Source organism: Tiliqua scincoides, chromosome 6 (assembly GCF_035046505.1).
Source record: "Tiliqua scincoides isolate rTilSci1 chromosome 6, rTilSci1.hap2, whole genome shotgun sequence".
In the NCBI taxonomy this organism is placed as follows: domain Eukaryota; kingdom Metazoa; phylum Chordata; class Lepidosauria; order Squamata; family Scincidae; genus Tiliqua; species Tiliqua scincoides.
In genome coordinates this window covers 24,808,071-24,824,019 of record NC_089826.1, presented here as the reverse complement: position 1 = coordinate 24,824,019, position 15,949 = coordinate 24,808,071, and the positions used below count along the sequence as shown (strand labels likewise).

The window sequence follows — 15,949 nt, the reverse complement described above, 5'->3', positions numbered from 1 at the left end:
AATGGTTACTGAAGAACCATTTTTACCCTGGGGGAAAGGAGAGAAAGAGAACAGCCTGTTGGATAACAGGGCAGGATGTGAAGAGCACAGGATAGAAGGACCTGGCTTTAAAAATACTGTTGCTCATCTTTATGGTTTGACTGCATCGCTTTTCTCATTAATGCCTATTGTGTTAATTGTTTTCACAGAAAACATCTTGTGAATGTTGCCTGGGGGGAAAAAATGCTTAAATGACATAAATAAAACAAAAGCAGGTCTTTTTATGAGACCAAATTTTCTGGATATGAATGCATACTTTTCAACAAATGTCTTCATCAGACAGAATAGATCCAGATGGGCAGATCCAGAGTGATAAAAGATAGTTTAGTGATGAATGCAGACTAAGAAGCACTTTCCCCATTTCTGTATGTAAGTAGTTGCTGTCAGAAACACAAATGCATGACAGAATATTACTATACTTTGTCATTGTGGATAAGGCAAAATATATGTGAGGAAAATCACATTTTGCCTTATGCTGAATATTTTGAATGTAATACTGTGCTATAGATGACTTGAACCCAGTACACACAGTGGAGGTTGGGGGTGAAAATAGGTTTACTAGCTGCTAAATCAATATGAGCGTCATATTTAAAAAAATTAATGATATATCATTTAATGCCCTGCAGTCTTCTGGCTTTTCAGGCATGTTTCACCAGTGACTCAGGTGAGGCTGGCAAGATACCTGATAGGGCCTTCTTTGTGGTGGCAGCTAGCATGTGGAACTCCTTGCCTTAGGTGACATGGTTGGTTCCCACATTGATGGTGTTCCTTTACCAACTGAAATGATGGGAAATGGGAAATTTAAATTCCCATTTTTTAAAAATTGCAGCTCTCCTTACGTTGTTTCTCTGCTGCTATTTTATAAATTATACTTTTCTACTGTGTTTATTTTATGTTCTGTTTTGCCACTCTGGAGACTTCCCCATCCAGTCTGGAAAACAGGATTTAAATTTAATTACCTACATAAATATTTTTGTGAAACCAGCATCCCATACCTCAGCACAGGGGATCATCTGTTACACAAGTTCTTCCTTCATGGAGTCTCTGTCCAGAAACAGAACAAACCTAAGCTCAAGTATATTTAGGTTTGTTGGATTTTTCAGCTGACCTTTACGTGTATGTCTGTAACTATTGCACCTCAATCTGCAGAGCACAGGGATAAGCAAAACATGCTTCAGGGGACTGGACTGGAAAGTTGGCAGCCCTATATTACATAATTATAGGTGAACTTTTTAAATTACAGGAAAGGGTCACATTTGGATAAACGTTTCAGTTTCTGCCCTACTACACTTCCTCTCTGGGGCACTAAGTTGCAGGATGCTATTTGAAATGCAAAATGCACTACCTGCCCAGACTTTTCTCTCATGTTTCCCTACAGCTTCCAGATGGTGCAGCAGAGCTAATGAATCTGGTGCGTGGAGCTTCTTGGTGTAAAGCAGGTGCCTCAAATGGAGGAACAGCTTTTCGCCTCCCATTCATCACTTTCTCCAGAATTAGCACAACTTACGAACCAAGACTAGAGAGCAGAAGCAAAAAAGCTGAGTCTGGGTGTTTTTCTTCTTTCCTTTTGTTCTTTTTCAGGGACAGCCAAATAATTGTTGAGTCTAGCAATATATTAAAATTGAACACATCTCATGCTTTCAAGGCGTATATTTTGCAGAGGGAATTGAAGCAGAAGGTGACTCCAATGGATCCAGAGGTTTTTCCAAGCTTGGGAGCAATACAGAAGGAAAGAGAGTCACAATTGTCCAGGGATGTGCTCAAGGTAAGGAGCCTGAGCTGCATCCCAAGTCAGGGAGCCCACGACTGGTCATTTGTAATGTACTACCATTGTGACTCAACTCATGAGAAATTTGTGTCTTTTAAGTCGAGTCATGAGTCATTTGGAGAAATGAGTCATGTGTCCTTGAGCAAAAATGCACAGAAAAAAGAAAGGCGGTAGTAGGGTATGTAAGTAAGCCAAAATACACACACACACACACACACACACACACACACACTAAAGAGAGTCAGGAGTTGAGTCATTTTGAGTTCCAACTCTTTTTCCAAGTCACTGGCCTTGAGGCACAAGTTGAGTCAGGGTCTGTGATGTCCATGACTCAAGTCCACTCGAGTCGCCAAAACAGGGGTTTTTTTGAGACTCAAGTCAAGTCAACACAAGACAAGTGCCCATCCCTACAATTCAGTATATATTTTGTTTGTTACATTTGTCAATTGTCCAAGAGGCTTAGAACTTTGAGTCTCAGATCAAGCTAGTGGGATATGTTAGGATGAGAGATAATGACTTGCCAAATCCACTCAATCAATGACAGGTGGTGAGGTCATGTGTAAGAACAGATTTTGGAAATGATAACATAGGATGAACACACAACTTGACAAAGGCATAGGATGGCAGACAGATTGAAATATTACTTTAGAACAGAGTGCCAGGGAGAGAAAAGCTATAATGGGGATAGGATCATAGGTCAGGAAAAGGGCACGAGTTGCATAGAGAAGACCTAAAAATGGAAGACGTTGAGGGTCTTTGGATGGAAAAATGATCTGCCTCATTGCGAACATGATTGAGGCTCCAATCCTTTCCACACTTTCCTGGGAGTAAGCCCCATTGACTATAATGAGACTTATTTCTGATAGGCATGCATAGGATTGGGCACTGGGTTCTCAGGATAGCAACACATCCTGGGAGAAATATACTTAATAAATACAGGCTATATTTAGAAAAATGCCAAAACATTTAAGTGTGTGCTTTATTTCTTGGGCTATGTTTGTGCTTGGAGAAGTCCTGGACATTTGAGCCCATTCATTTATTCATTCATCTAGGTTTCATCTCTAATGTATTTCTTTAAATTTTATATTTAATTTTTTTTCTGGCCCCCAACACTGTGCCAGATATTTGATGTGGCCCTTCGGCCAAAAAGTTTAGAAACCCCTGTTCTAAGCTATGCGAGATCATAGTGTGGGAAGGGCAACACACATCTTTTTCACAAAGATAACATATGATCTCTGTACTGTATCTGCTTTTGTTTTCTTCAAAAGAGATGGGAGGGGAGCCGTCAGGGTAAGGGTGAGAGTGCTCTAAGAAGGAATGTAACATGAGAGACGTAAGGAGTCAGACAGCTCAAGCCAGCTGCACAAGTTCCCTAGGCTGCAATGCTGAGCAAACTTACTTGGAAGCAAGTCCCACTGAATAAATGGGATTCACTTCTGACTAAACATGCATAAGCTGATATTGCACAAAGAACAACCAAAAGAGGACATGAAAGAGCATTTGGAGGCATGAGCAGAATCAGGAAAGATCAACAAAATGTTATCCCAAGGAATGCAGCTGATGTTATGGATGCAACCACGGCCTCTGAGAGGAATTTGATCAGGGGGTACAAAGTTTCTTTGGGGCCCCTTTGCAAAGGGGGCAGGGTGAAACAGAGCAGGGGAGGGTGGTGATGGGCAAGCAGAATGGGGGCAGGAAGGGGCAAAACAGGATGGGGGGAGGCTGGAGACAGCAGGAAAAGTCTTCTTAACCCTGGTCTATCCACCCATGTGGCATCAGCAGATAGATACAGTAATACAGAAAACCAAACACACTCCTAATCATATATGGTTTGCCAGTAGCTGCAGCTGCATGCTTGTGGTAGTGTCCCCAGCATCCCATACAGGCAACAAGTCTGAACAGATGGGAAAATGTAAGAGCCCAGGAAATTTCTGGGCCCCCTCCTTTGGCTCCTGGGCCCTCTTTTTGACCCTGGCTCCAGGTACAAATTACCCCCTTTACCCCTCTCTCCCAGGGCCCTTGATGCAACCTCTTGGCAAGGTCAGTGCCTGCAGAATCAAGGTTTGATGTGTGAACTAAAACCGGAGGTCCAGATCAGAGCTCAAGAAAACTGGACTCTGAAAAGGCCAGAAATGGTTTGGACTTCTGAAGGTTGCACGTAGGAGTCACATGATTTGGAAATAATATACTGACATGATTACAGGCAGAAGCAATATAAGGTTAGTCACTACCAATATATGGGAGTTGTCCAATAATCTCTGCAGTTTTGTAATGCTATTAATAATAATAAATCACCAATTAGGCACTGTGAAAAATTAATGCAGGTGCTCCTCGCAGACTTGCGTTATAATCTAAACTTGGCTATATCTTTGTTCGGGCCCAATCCTATCCACCTTTCCAGCGTTGATGCAGCCACAACGCAGCCCCAAGGTGAGGGAACAAATGTTCCCTGACCTTGAGGAGGATTCCATGACTGCTCCTACACTGCAGGATGCAGTACATGCCCCACCAGCACAGGGGCATCAGTGCTGGAAAGTTAGATAGGATTGGGGCCAGTACCAGCGCTCTGCTGTCACCACTGGCAAGACTGCCACAAAAAGTGCCATAAGGCACTTTTGCACCGGAGATACAGGCACACCTCCGGTACCAGGCCAGTGGCAGTCGGTGCAGGGCTGTAGCGCCGGAGGACACACAGCAAGGGCTCCCAGTGGTAAATTTTACCACTGGTTGGCAGCAGGGTATTCTGGGGTGGGGGAGGGTGGGGTAGGGGCAGAACTAGGTAGAGGACAATGGAGAGAAGGGAGAAGCGGGCCCGGGAGGGGGGTGGAGATGGCAGAAGGCTCTGCCACCATATCTTCATCCCCCTTCTGGGCCAGGAAACCCGACACAGGTCGCCTTTAATCTGCACCCACTGAAGAGTGGGCACAGATCCGAGGAGATCCTTTGGGGCTGCCTGGCCGCTACACAGAATAAGGGAACATAAGTTCCCTCACTGTGAGGAGATCTGGCAGTGCTTCCCTGGCCCCACTGGATACAGTGGTCGCCATTTTGGCACCGCTGCATCCCTGGGTGGTACGGAAGCTTAGGATTGGGTTGGTAGTCTCCTTCTATTCTCCCATATTGTTTTGGGGGTGGGGGGGAATATGATGGTGGCAAAAGGTGCCTAACTTATATTCAACCACAGTTATCCCCAGGATATGTAGTTGCAGATTATATGCTTTGAAATGCTGCCATCTCTGGGAATTCAGGCAGAAAGAAATACTCTAAAAGCTCACATAAAGCCTTGATCTTTGTGGATAATAAGAGATTTTCATATGTTAGGGATGTTATGGAATTATGTTTATTAACTTTAAAAGCCTACAGAGTTTCCTGAAAAAGGTTATCATTAGTCCACAATAGAAGGCATTCCATCACTGGCAATATGTGAGAAGTTATGAGGCTGGGCTTGTTGCACATCTTTTCTCATGACCAGTAACTCTGTAGCAGTTCCAATTAGGTTGAATCCCACTGCAATCAACCTGGTTTAGATAAGGTCAAATAATGGGCAAAGTCATTACACACTGCTTGAAAAAAGGCATCCTGAAAATATTCAGAGCCTTTATTACTGCCCAATACTAATCTTGAACTGACTGTCAGCGCAGTCCGGAGCTCCAGGGGCACGTGGCTTTGGTGCATCAAAAATGGCTGCCACTGCATCCTCCACACCTCAGGCAGCTGTGGGTAGCACCTTAGGAGAAGGGGACTTTTGTCCCCTTCCCCCAGGTAAGCAAAGTAGACCTGCAATGGGGCTACTCAATTCGCTGCCAACCAAAAGGTCAGCGGTGAGGGAAGAGCGTTCGTGCTGGGCGGCAAGCTCCACACAAACGCTTAGGATCCAGTGGAACGGAGCTCTACCGGTCCCACCTCTTTCCCTTCCCGCTCCCTCCCCCTCTACCGCCCTCTCCCCATCCTCACCCCACCTCCCCAGAACACCTCCTTCCCAGCCTGCTTTCCTCTCTGCGGCTTGGCGGTCCATGTGACTGCTGATTGGTGGAGGACCAGCGCCCACCCAACGCTAGCCCAGTGCTGGCTCTGTAGCCATTCAAGTGAGCAATGAGGGGTACCTAAAAACAGGAGATGCTCCACTCAGAAAAGTGCACTCACAATCACATGACGACCAAAGTCAGTGGGAACAGGTTCTTCCAGTTTGGGCTAGTTACCAATTAGCTGGGTGCCTGTGACATTCCCCCACCCTATCCGTTGCAGTTTGGTTTTTTTTCAATTAAAATTTATAAAAGGTGCCTGGTGATTAGTTAAATAAATAGCCATACAAATAACATTTGAAGCAAGCTTTAAAAAGGCAGGCAGTCTGGTAGGAGTATGTGGAAGAAGCAGAACCAAGGAGGGAACCAGTCTTTGAAGAGTGAAGGTAGCTAGGCTCATCTTGTGGGACAGAAAGCCTTATAATTAAAAGCAAAAGAAAACACATGCATACTCACAGTATCTTTAGAGTGCAAGAAGGTATTGGAAAACAAGCTCCTAGCCAGAGGGCTGCCTGGTTATGGAGAGGGTTGTTCATAGATCCGACATAAGATTATAATTTAAAAGAATGACTTAAGGCTGCGGTTTTCAAAGTCACAGGGAGTTTGAATCCCGCACTTGCCCAAGCCCCCTGCATCCGCCCGGGGGTGCAGGAAGCCCTGTGTGACCTTCAGTAGGGCTCCTCAGGTCAGGGAAGGTGACAGCAGAGCGATCGCGCCCGCTCCGCTAAAGCAGAAGCGGTGTGTGATCGCCCCACTTCCCCTTTTGACCAGGCTGCAGGGACTGGGGTGCACCCTCCAGTCCTTGTAGCAGCTGGCCCTGTGTGTGTGATGTACAGTTCTTAATGAATAAACCAACACTGATTAATATACAGGTTGGACCTCAGTATCCAGGGGAAACCCATTCGTGGAAAACCAAACCCCCCCCCCCCCCCATTGATACCAAACCTGCAACTACCGAGATCCATTGGGTGGGCCACAGAGAACCTCTATAGGTCACCAGAAGTAGCTGCCAGTTGCATCCACAGGTATTCCCATACCTCAGAGAAGCACTTCCAGCTCCTCTACAAACTGAGAAGTGCCTCTCAGAGGTCTCCAGGAGGCCTTCTGAGGAGCAAGGAGATCACAAATAGCCTCCCCACACCTCAGACCACCTCTGGACTTCCGGAACTAGAAGTCACTTCTGGTCACATCCAGAAGGCCTCTGTGGGTCCTCCAGACACAGGTTCAAAGCCCACATTGGATCAAATCCTCAGGTTCAGAACCTGTGAATAAGGAGTGCCCCACACTGAACATGGTTTTTGGCAGTCACCACTGGCTAGCTCCCCAACACCTGCAAGCCAAGTGGGTAAGCATTTCTTTAGGGCAATTTGGCCCCTTAGTCCAGGAGTACTTACACCACCCTGTTTCACAGCCAGTTCTCCAGCTCAAGGGACAGCTGAAGCCTTCTTGCAGACTCTGAGCTTCCTTTACCCTCAGGGACCCCAGTCTCAAGACTCTGGTTTATTTCTGACAGCAGGCTGATCAACTAGGCTGGATTTAGCTGAACTCCCACTCCTTTCACACTCAAGAACCAAAACACAGGCCTATTAAAATTATTTCATTTATTAAAAGGATTAACATTTGATTACACATCAATCAGAAGGGCATTGGATATTCATCAGATAAGACATAAAACACAACAGTCAAACAATAAAACTAGCTTTCCTAACTTGCTTATTCCTATCTCTCACCTACAGACCTCTGAGAATAGACAAGGGGGACTCGAGGGCTACACCCCCCATCCCATTGGTACCTCCATGCACTCCTGATGGAATGAAGGGAGCAACCAACCCCTCCCTCCAGAGGGGTTCTTCTTATACCTTGGATTCATGATGCTGTGGGCTAATCAGAAGGCTGGATCCAGGGAGCATTCTAGAAGGCTGACACAATCTTTAGGCCACTTGCCGTCACTTACTCCAACCCTTTCCAGCTAATGAATCTCAGCTACAACCAATTTTTAATTAGTAACAGCTAGGCTACTAATCCTTATCTTGGTTCCCTTTGAAGTGACATAACAAGCACATTCCAATGAGCAAGATTCTCACCAGCTGTGGAAAAATGGTATGACACAGGCCTAGATTTTTACCTGAACGTCACACTTACACGCAAGTAAGACTCTGTAAGTTAAGAGGATATTTACATTGTAGGTTCGGACTCCTGGGATCCAGAACATTTGTCCAAGATGATGGACCATGCTTCTAGTCTAAGTCTGCACTCCTTACCTTGAACTTACTTACCTTGAACTTAGTCCCATGGACATAAGTGTGAATGACTTCTGAGTAAACAAGAATCGGTCTGCGATCACCCCACTTCCCCTTATGACCAGGCTGCAGGGACTGGGGTGCACCCTCCAGTCCCTGTAGCAGCTGTCCCTGGATGCGGCAAGCCGGGCGTGAGCGCCTCCTCCTCGGGTCAGGGAAAGTGAGAGTGGGGCATTTTGCGGAGGCGGAGCGTGATCACCCCATTCTCACTGTCCCTGACCAGAGGAGCCCTGCAGACGCTTGCGCCCAAGTGCACCCCAGTCCCTGCAGTACATCTGTCCTACTTCACCCTAGAATTGCAGAAGAAACACCGACAACCGCTAGTAATGATAGTAGCTAGGCCCAGATGGTACAGTATCTTCTAGCAGTTGTTGGTTTTTACTCTGCATCTTTTTAGGGTCCAATCTGATCCAAATTTCTAGCACTGATGCAGCTATGCCAAAAGGGCATGCACTGCATCCTGTGGTGGTGGTGCCCTGACAGTAAGGTAAGGGGACATTTGTTCCCTTTCTTTGGGGCTGCATTGTGGCTGCCTCTGCACTGGAACATTGGACAGGATTTGGCTCTTAAAGGCTGTGAGTCCTTTTGAGACAGAAAAATAATTGATTTGCTTTATAATAATAATAATAATAATAATAATAATAATAATAATAATAATAATAATAATAATAATAATAATAACTTTATTTTTACCCCGCCTTTCTCCCCGAAGGGACTCAAGGCGGCTTACAACAGATTAAAACATAATTTAATGAAGAATGAAGTTGCAGATCTCTTGACTAAGGTATGCAACTTGTCCCTCAAAACAGCCATGGTACCAGAAGATTGGAGGATAGCAAATGTCACGCCTATTTTTAAAAAGGGAAAGAGGGGGGACCCGGGAAACTATAGGCCGGTCAGCCTAACATCCATACCGGGTAAGATGGTGGAATGCCTCATCAAAGATAGGATCTCAAAACACATAGACGAACAGGCCTTGCTGAGGGAGAGTCAGCATGGCTTCTGTAAGGGTAAGTCTTGCCTCACAAACCTTATAGAATTCTTTGAAAAGGTCAACAGGCATGTGGATGCGGGAGAACCCGTGGACATTATATATCTGGACTTTCAGAAGGCATTTGACACGGTCCCTCACCAAAGGCTACTGAAAAAACTCCACAGTCAGGGAATTAGAGGACAGGTCCTCTCGTGGATTGAGAACTGGTTGGAGGCCAGGAAGCAGCGAGTGGGTGTCAATGGGCAATTTTCACAATGGAGAGAGGTGAAAAGCGGTGTGCCCCAAGGATCTGTCCTGGGACCGGTGCTTTTCAACCTCTTCATAAATGACCTAGAGACAGGGTTGAGCAGTGAAGTGGCTAAGTTTGCAGACGACACCAAACTTTTCCGAGTGGTAAAGACCAGAAGTGATTGTGAGGAGCTCCAGAAGGATCTCTCCAGACTGGCAGAATGGGCAGCAAAATGGCAGATGCGCTTCAATGTCAGTAAGTGTAAAGTCATGCACATTGGGGCAAAAAATCAAAACTTTAGATATAGGCTGATGGGTTCTGAGCTGTCTGTGACAGATCAGGAGAGAGATCTTGGGGTGGTGGTGGACAGGTCGATGAAAGTGTCGACCCAATGTGCGGCGGCAGTGAAGAAGGCCAATTCTATGCTTGGGATCATTAGGAAGGGTATTGAGAACAAAACGGCTAATATTATAATGCCGTTGTACAAATCGATGGTAAGGCCACACCTGGAGTATTGTGTCCAGTTCTGGTCGCCGCATCTCAAAAAAGACATAGTGGAAATGGAAAAGGTGCAAAAGAGAGCGACTAAGCTGATTACGGGGCTGGGGCACCTTCCTTATGAGGAAAGGCTACGGCGTTTGGGCCTCTTCAGCCTAGAAAAGAGACGCTTGAGGGGGGACATGATTGAGACATACAAAATTATGCAGGGGATGGACAGAGTGGATAGGGAGATGCTCTTTACACTCTCACATAATACCAGAACCAGGGGACATCCACTAAAATTGAGTGTTGGGCGGGTTAGGACAGACAAAAGAAAATATTTCTTTACTCAGCGCGTGGTCAGTCTGTGGAACTCCTTGCCACAGGATGTGGTGCTGGCGTCTAGCCTAGACGCCTTTAAAAGGGGATTGGACGAGTTTCTGGAGGAAAAATCCATTATGGGGTACAAGCCATGATGTGTATGCGCAACCTCCTGATTTTAGGAATGGGTTAAGTCAGAATGCCAGATGTAGGGGAGAGCACCAGGACGAGGTCTCTTGTTATCTGGTGTGCTCCCTGGGGCATTTGGTGGGCCGCTGTGAGATACAGGAAGCTGGACTAGATGGGCCTATGGCCTGATCCAGTGGGGCTGTTCTTATGTTCTTATGTTCTTATGTAATTTAAAAACAAATAAAAACATATTAACACATCATAAAAAACAGCAGTCAGAATAAAAAATAGGTAAAAAGAGCATAGAGCAGCAGCAAGTCATAAAAGAATCAGGCCTGTAAAAAATATTAAAAGATATTAAAAAGATGTTAAAAAGGCCGAGAACTCAGAAGGCTTGTTTAAACAGAAGGGTCTTCAGGCCTCTCCGAAAGGTCTCAAGAGAGGGAGCCATTCTTAAGTCAGGGGGAAGGAAGTTCCATAGCGTTGGTGCCACTACTGAGAAGGCCCTATTTCTTGCCGCCGCCCCACGTACCTCCCTAGGTGGTGGCACTTGTAAAAAGGCCTTCTCTGATGACCTAAGAGGACAAGCTGGATTGTACGGGAGTAGGCGATCTCTAAGATACCCTGGCCCAGAGCAGTATAGGGCTTTAAAGGTCAATACCAGCACCTTGAATTGGGCCCGGAAACGAATGGGCAGCCAGTGCAGCCGCTGGAGAAGCGGACTGACAGAGTCGAACCGCCTACCTCCAGTAACCACACGGGCTGCCGCATTCTGCACTACTTGCAGTTTCCGAACCGTCTTCAAGGGCAGCCTCACATAGAGCGTGTTACAGTAATCTAATCTCGATGTCACCGAGGCATGGATCACCAGGCCAGGTCTGCACGATCCAAGTACGGCCGCAGCTGGCGCACCAGCCGAAGCTGAGCAAAGGCCCCCCTAGCCACAGCCACCACCTGGGAATCCAGGAGCAGCTGCGAGTCCAGGTAAGCAGCTTTGGAAGCTTTTTATAAGCAGCTTTGGAAGCTTTTGTTTGATATTCAGAATATAAATATTCTTAATAATAATAACTTATGGAGACAGGGCCTCAGAGGAATTTTATCAAGGGGTACAAAGTTTTTTGGGGGGCACTCTTTCCCAAAAGGGAAGGGGGCAGGCAGAATAGGCTGCAAAATTGGGCAGGGGGAGAGTGGTGACTGCCAGAATGGTCTTTGGAGCCCAAGTGAGATAGGAAAATGTCAGATCCCAGGAACTTTCTGGGCCCCCTACTTTGACTCCTGGGCCCCCTTTCTGACCCTGGGCCTGGATACAAATTACCCCCTTTACCCCTCTCTCCTAGTCCCTGTATGGAGGCCCTGCAAGGCCTGCTAAATTGGCAAAGGGTTGGACTTGATTTTGTAAGACCCATGCAACTCGATGATCCTAAACCACCTGTTTTTGCTGCCTGTTGCATGTTTCTAAACTGCCTGTTTTTGCAGTGGCAAAAGTGTACATTCAGCTCCATAAATCACAACTGAGCAGTGCAAACCAGCTCTAATCATTTCTTAATGCAATAAAAACTTTGCATCTTATTCAAAATGTGCATACGCCAGGGATTACTTTTCAATAAATCAGTGATATTTATACTTTGAGCTTAGGATCAGGCTGTTAGTGTGTCAAAGGAAGTTTAAGAAGATGGAAAAGCAACATTAAACCCCCAGTTTGGTACTAGTTAAACTGGAATGGGAGGATATGTGTTGATTTAACTGCCTTGAGTGAATGGGCATGAATCCAAGTAATCTGGTTCAACTGGTTTGTGGACTGCAACCGCAGCTCCAGGAGAATGTTTACTGGTAGTGGGAAAGTGAGCCTGCTGCCCTGTAACAGGTCGGTTGCCGCCTGTACTAAAACACCTGGCCGCTGAGCACTCCCTGCAACAAGGGTTGCGAACTGGGCCGGGTCAAAGAAACCCGATCGGTGCGTTTCTGCCCCTTTAAGAGAGTTTAGCTGTGCAGAAAGCACGTCAACGCTTTTCGACACACGGTTGTGGCAGCAGCGAATGGCATCGCTGCAGATCAAGCCGAAGGGCGAGCTGTAGTAGGCGCCCGTGCCGTGCGTAGCTACTCAGAAGTCAGCCCCATTATGGTCGAGGGAGCTTACTCCCAGGGAACTGTGGATAGGATGGCAGCATCGGTCCGATTCTTTAGGATGCGGGGCGGGGGGGGGGGGGTTTTGAGGCTACAGTGCATTGGGCAGCACAGGGTTTGCTCCAGAGTAGATGCTGTTGGAGTCCCCTGCAGAAAAGTGCCTGTCCGAAAGCACGTGGCTCCGTGGCGTAGTATGGGACGCTTTGCAAAGGCGGAGCGAGCAGGCCTCCGCTCTCTGCTACGGTCCCGGGCGCGCCCCCTCGGCCTGACGTCACTTCATTCATTCCTCCGCCTGCGGAACAAGCCAGCGATGGGGAGCGCCTGGACCGAGACAAAGGTGTGGGGGGAGGGGGATCGAGTGCAGTGCAGGGCACGGCGCCTACGCCTTTGGCCACTGGAGAGACGAGGGCATGTGGGCAGGTGCGGCTTTTCCTTCCAGGCGGAGCCACCATTCCCTCTTCTCCACCGCGGTTAAAGGTGTAGGCACTCTGTCCTCCGTTGGATCTGGTCACCCTTTGGGGGGGGGGGGTGGAGTCGCCTTTTGAGTCGCGTGTGTAAAGATGTCAGAGCAGAGGAATCATTTCCAAACCCACGTCCATCTCCAGAATGGTTTTACAATTCTTCTTTACCCTGCTCCGGCACTACGTATTCAATCTCAGGGATGTGCGAGGCAGAACATGGGTTGTGGGTGCTTGGGTGCCTCACACGGCAGTGGAGCTTTTCGAAGGACTCTGGTGGGGAGGCTCTGCCTCACCTACCTCCCCAAACACCGCTCATCCCTGATCAATCTGTTCCATTTCTCCAGGAATGTTCGGTGGGTGGGAAGGCAGGTGAGGCCTGCGGAGCATGTGGGTTGTGGATGCTTGGGTGCCTTTCAAAGGACTCCGGTGGGGAGGCTCTGCCTCACCTGCCTCCCCACCCACCACACGTCCCTGGTCAATCTATTCAATTTCTCTTCTCCAGGGATGAGCATTGGGTGGGGGAGCAGGTGAGGCCTGTGGGGCACATGGGTTGTGGGTGCTCAGGTGCCTCACATGCTGGTGGCGCTTTGCCTCACCTGCCTCCCCACCCACCACACGTCCCAATCTGTTCCAGTTCTCTTCTCCAGAGTTACTCCTCCCCTCTTCCTAGATCCTGCTGGTGCTGTCCATTCTGACATTCCACTAGGAAACCTGTCTTCTTCATCAGCTGTAGATATGGGATCACTTCTGTGTCTTAAACATCATTATGTTAAAATCTACTCGTGTTTCCTTCCTGTATCTACAAGAAGTTCTTTTCCCCTTAAAGCACATAGCTATAAGGGAGAAACGGTAAGGATAAACTGTTCCATCTTTTAGAAAAATGTTAAAAGCTGGAAAACTCTCTCTCTCTGTGTGTGTGTGTGTGTGTGTGTGTGTGTGTGTGTTCTCTTGCCTCACAATAATTGATCCAGGACTCATCCAATGAAACAAGATTGGCAAGACATGTAGGATGGACAAAATGAAAGGCTTCACATGCCACGTACTGTCATAAAGTCTGTGACCGTTGTTACCACAAGCTGTGATGGCCGCTAAACTGGATGGCTTTAAAGGACAATTGAGCAATTTCATAAGAGGACAAATTGCTCAAGGGCTTCTAGTCATAATGGTTATGTGCTCCCTCCAGGTTCTGTACCAGTATGCCTCTGAATACCAGGTGCAGGGGAGCAATGGCAGGAGGTTAACACGCTTTTCCCTCCTGTTTGTCAACTTTGGCAAGAGCATGCTGAACTAGATGGGCCTTTGGCCTGATCCAGCAGGGCTTTACTTATGTTCTTAAGGAACCAATGCAACCATTGTTGCAACATGCTTTTGGAGACGTACCACCCATAGGATGTAGGTGGCAGCTTTCTACATCAGCTGAGGCTTAGTTAAATGACAGCATCCCACAAAGGTCATCTGATGATTTCAAAGGAATGAATGGTGCTTAGGTTTGAGTCAGACTCATTCTAACTAGTGTTGCAGCCCTTCAGCAGATGGCCTTGTTGAACAACACTCCTGGCCACTGAAGATGCAGGCACAACACTGGAACTGGGAGAGCTCCAGAGATGTGAACCTGCATGCTCAGTTATGGATTCACTCGTTAAACCACTACTGTAATGCTGAAGCTCTCATATGATTGAGCAATGCTAGCACAGTTTAGCAAATCTTTCTGCATCATCTTGTCTTACTGTTCCTGAACAGAGGAGGGAGGTTGGCAGCCTTCAGTCTCGAAAGACTATGGTATAAGCCTACAGCACCCGGTATTCCCAAGTGGTCTCCCATCCAAGTACTAACCAGGCCTGACCCTGCTTAGCTTCCGAGATCAGACGAGATCGGGCATGTGCAGGGTAACAATTGCTGCACAGAGGAGGGATATTCTAGAGTACATGCTTCACTAATTAGGTTCTCTGGGCTGGTCAATTGCCTCTGGTGGGTGCACATGGTTCTTAAAATGTCTGAAGGGACATAAAAAGTCTCAATCAATAAATCTTTGACCTGCTGAATGAAGAAATCTTACTTTATTAATCAGGTGCAGATTTGACAGAGTGCTTTGAATATATAAGTAGAGGTGGGAGGTGGGTTTTATTTTTTTGCAGATTCCAGTGTTTTTCAAAACGAGAAGTGCAGAAAGCAGTGTTATGTGTTTTTATTCAAAAATTTTGTTATACAGTGATTATAAGTTATAGTCGCTTTAAAAGTGTACTTGATAGGTGGTATAGTGTCAGCAGATGCACAGGCATTACCCATGCACCCCCATAAAATAATAAATAATGGTTTTCTTTCTTTTTTCTTTTATTTTTTACAAAAATGAGAGGTGCAGAACGTGGTGTTTTGTGTTTTTATTTTGTTATCATAATTTTCTCTCACCTCTACTCATAAGAAGCGGTGTTTAAAAATGGCGATGTTTACCTTACTCAGAAGTAAGCACTTTGTGTTCAATTAGACATAGCCCAATCCTAAGCTTCCCCTGTGCCCAGGAAGACAAAGGCACCAAAAGGGCTGCAGCTATATCCTGTGGACCAGGGAAGCTGCCGGAGGTCTCCTCGGGGTAGGAGAACAGCGGTTTCCTTATCCCATGTTGATCCCTGGCGACCCCGATAGGACTGCTTGGATCTGTGGCCACTATTTAGTCTCCACAGCTCAGGATGGGATATAGGATGTGGTGGCAGCCTCTGCCACTGGCCCCTTCCCAGACCCAATCCTTCCTTTGTTCCGCCCTCCCTCTGCCTCATTCCTCCTGCTCCCCACCTTCCCTCACCCTGAAAAACCTTCCCGCTTCCTGGTGGGGAACTTACCACTCTGCACTCCACCTAAGCAGTGCAGAGATGCAGCGCCAACCGGTGTTAGTCTCTCTGCCTGAGCTGCAGGCTTGCCACTGCTGAAAAAGCACCTTATGGCACTTCACAACTGCGGTTGCCCGCGCAGCACAGAAGCAAATGGTGTTGACCAGGATCGGGCTGCCCGGCTGTAATCCTATCTTACTAGAAACAAACATCTCTATTCATAAGGAAACAAAGAGTCAGCCTTGAAAATGAAAGTATAC

General features: G+C 47.0%; 1 pseudogene; it reads right to left on the bottom strand.

Moving 5' to 3' along the window:
* Window positions 1–14,651: 14,651 nt before the first annotated feature.
* Window positions 14,652–14,771, bottom strand: LOC136656664 (5S ribosomal RNA; annotated as a pseudogene).
* Window positions 14,772–15,949: the final 1,178 nt, after the last annotated feature.